The following is a 3611-nucleotide window of genomic DNA, read 5'->3' as shown; positions in this document are numbered from 1 at the left end:
TTTCCTTTCATTATCCCACTTTAATATAAATAATACTTTCTCTCCTGTGAAAATCCTAAAGATTTGTAAACACTGTTTCCATTTGGGTTATAGAAGAATGTTGTACATTTGTTTTCATTCAGTTCTTTTGGCAAATTTGTTTTTGAAACTGTGGCATGTCACAGCAGAGTCATGTTAGATTTGAAATCTGAGACTTTTTCCTCCACCTTCATGTACATTTACCTTTCTCCATAATTTACTATTAGTTGATCTATTGGTAAAACTTATCTGATTTGGATAAAGACTGTTCTTTGGTGGCCCCATGTGCCATAAAATAGCAGCAGAATTCTATTTCCTGTATTGCAGATAAGGCTGCTTCAGTTTTAGAGTTGTGCTTTGACTTATTTGCTGATTTGCTTGATAAACAGAACGGCCTAGAGCCTTGAAGGAGGATGAATACATGTTGTGTCAGAATAACACAGGAATAACTGGGCTGCTAGTACTTCAAAGGCAGCTTGTACTTCCTTATTAAAGAGCTGCAAGAGAAGTGAATTCCTTATTTCTCCAATAATTAATAAAGAAAGTAACTATTACTGTAACCAGCAATTTGGAAAGAGATTTCAAATCCTCATATGCATCCAACATACTGATAAAAAAACGACATTAATTGCAACTTGAAGGAAACACCAATCTCTTAAGAGATTTTTGCTTGGATAATTGAGAGTGCTTGAACTAAGATGCTCCTTATAACTCTTACTTATATCCTCAGCAGCATCTAATGACTCAGACCTGCTTCTTCAGAAGTGGATTTGACATTGTCCCACACTCCCAAATATACAGATGTAACAGTGCACTTGCAGACCACAAACTGTTGCCTTGACTCATAACCGTATTATATCTTGCAAAGATACCTTGAAAATACATATGTTTCTACAGCTTCTGTCACCTGGTTGGCACTAAGGAGATCCCCCGTTGTCTCAGACAGCTGGTTCCTCATTCATTGGGAAACCATTATTAGTTTCAGGTAACTACTTTCATTTCCTCCAATCCGTTCTGTGCGGCTTAGGATCAATCACAGATTCTTTACAGACCTAATGTTGAGTTGGACTGCAAATTAATTTTAGGGTACTTAACATTTAAAGAGTTTGGAAGGTAGGTAATCATATCAATCAGTTTTGTTTACTAACTCCTCCAATTTTTAAAGAGTTTTTATACTGGTCTTTCTCTATAAATGCCTAAAGACTGTTCTCATGGCCTTTATGAAGTTGTTAAAATTGAAAAATGCCTGTAGGCAGTAAATGCCCTTCAGTGTAACTTTGAAAATACATTATATTCTCCAGGAGTCTGGCTTTTATTTGTCTTTCATAGTATTTGTGTGCTGTTTTCTAGCTTCTATCTAGCACTACTTTAAAATGGATGATTATTTTACTGAAAATAGTTTACCCACCTCTTCCAACAAACCTCCGTAAAAGTGATCCTAATTTTGTTAATGTAAACTTGAGCTGCCCCTCTGACATGAGAAGACTCAGGCTGAGTGTTGGCTGAATTTGGTTTGATGGGAATACAGCATTTCTTAGAAGTGGTTGAAAACGCAAAGCTCTCCGTAAAGATGAGTGCTGCCTGGCAGCCCGCAGCAGGTTCTCTACGCCTATGAAAAAGCGTTGCATCACAACTGTTGCCAGCGCAGGCTGTTTTCTGTTCTCACAAAAGAAATCTTGAGATCAACTGCCTTAAACTGTTGTGACAAAGATAAAAAGTGGAAGCCTGATTTTACTAGTAACGCTCAGCCTTACCACCCTCAAGTTAGAGAGGAGACCCAGTAACACCGACAGTGGCTAGAACATTCAGAGCTAAGCAAAAGTGAATATTGCAAACCTGCTTCTTCTAGAAGACATGCAACATGTGGAAATGAAAAAAAAAAAGCAATCCATTACAGGCTGCAGCTGTTTGGTGTACTCGGAAGAACACTGCCCGCCTACAGGAAGGCAGTCCTAGACTAGTCTCATGGATAATACTCAGTTTCTGTTGCTTAACTTCTCAAAACAACTTCACAAAGACACAGATATGATTATTCACAGTTTACAGCTTAGGAAATTTAGGAATAAGGAAAGTGAGGCAATTGGCCCAAGGCAAGTCAATGACAGAGTTGTGAAGAGAACTTTATTACCCCACTCTTATTCTAACCACTAATCAGCACAGCCTGCAGTCCTAAAGGAAGAGGGTATTTTGGCAGCGACAGCTTAGTACACCCTCATACAGCTGGAGAATACAGAACATGGGTGAGGGCCTTATCTCTGTTCTGGCACTCTTCCATCTGCTAAAAATGTCCTACAAGCCCTAGTTCCTGCCAGGACAGGTCTCCTTGCTTTAGGCAGCACTGGAGAAAGTCCTAAGGCTCCTTGCTGAGGACCCTCCCTACCGCTTGGTCCGGTTTTGGTTCCCAACAGAAACAGAGCCTTCCACTCTCCAACAGGACCATCTGGGGAAGAGTCCAGCTGGGACAACAGAGCCAAATCATGGAAATCACCAGGAAAATGCATGCTAGGTTTCTGAATGGATTACCTAAGAGTGACCTCCTGTGTCTGTACCAAGTGTTCTCATCTCTTTATGGAAAACAACTATCAGAGTATGAAGCCGCAAAAAGTATCTTAAAATAAAACAAAACAAAGGAGAATTCTAAGGAAACAAACACTTTTCTTAATTAACTACCCACATGCACAAGTCTTAATGCCTTAAAATTTTGTCTGTGCTGCACAACTTACTCAACAGTAAACAGGCAAGTAGTAAGTTCTCATAATGGCTCCTGCTATAACTTTCTCTTCTGCAATTTTGTAGCACTGTGTGAAGGCAAGAAAAAGTCTACAACTTGCAAGAATACTGAGGACTCACTGCACACCTGCATTGGACAGAGAACTCCATTTTTTAACTCGGCTTCAGCTTTTTCTCTGCTGTATTTTACCTCCCTCCAAGATAAAACACAGAAGAGGAATGGTAAGAATTCTTGCACATGTCACAGGCAAAATAATAAGTTGAAAACAAAAACCCAACACTGAAATGCCTTGTGTGTGCTCCCTCTGAATGGATAATCGTCAATGCTATGCTACTTTCTACATCAAAACAGTTTTTTACCTGCAGGCCAGAAATGGGGATCATTTGGATTCTGCTGGCATCCAAATACAGCAGCCAGATGAATGCCCACCTGAAGAGGCCCTCCCAGGGCAGGGTGGCACTCTGCTGTATACTGAGCTTCTCTCACTATTACGTTAGCACCAAGTTCCTATACCAGCCAATTTCCTTGCTGTAAGATACAAGACTTAAGTCTGCTGGACTCAAAATCAAAGAAAAGCATTGGAAAGCTTTGATAACTGAGGGCATATGTTAGCTATCAAACAGAACTTGGGACTGGTGCACATTCACAACAGCTATAAACAGCTGCTTCCTACACAGACTTCTCTGCTTTGACAGTTTTTCCTAGCATGAAATTGAGCCAAAAACCCAGCGTTCTGCTCTTCAGTGAATTCACACAAGACAGGGATTGTGGTTTAGATATTCCTACCAGTTTCAGAGCTCGTGCATGTGGTAAAATTGACCAGGCAGGCAATTCCGTAGACCAGTGGGGACTGGCAGTTCCC

General features: G+C 40.3%; 1 long non-coding RNA gene across 1 annotated transcript; it reads left to right on the top strand.

The window, feature by feature from the left end:
* The first annotated feature begins 902 nt into the window (after nucleotides 1–902).
* Nucleotides 903–2944, top strand: LOC142601932 (uncharacterized). The gene is made up of 3 exons (XR_012835508.1): nucleotides 903–1003; nucleotides 2453–2622; nucleotides 2815–2944. It is a non-coding gene; the product is annotated as an uncharacterized LOC142601932 (long non-coding RNA).
* Nucleotides 2945–3611: the final 667 nt, after the last annotated feature.

Source organism: Balearica regulorum, chromosome 5, assembly GCF_011004875.1.
Source record: "Balearica regulorum gibbericeps isolate bBalReg1 chromosome 5, bBalReg1.pri, whole genome shotgun sequence".
Lineage (NCBI taxonomy): Eukaryota > Metazoa > Chordata > Aves > Gruiformes > Gruidae > Balearica > Balearica regulorum.
This window is presented reverse-complemented; position numbering and strand designations above follow the sequence as displayed.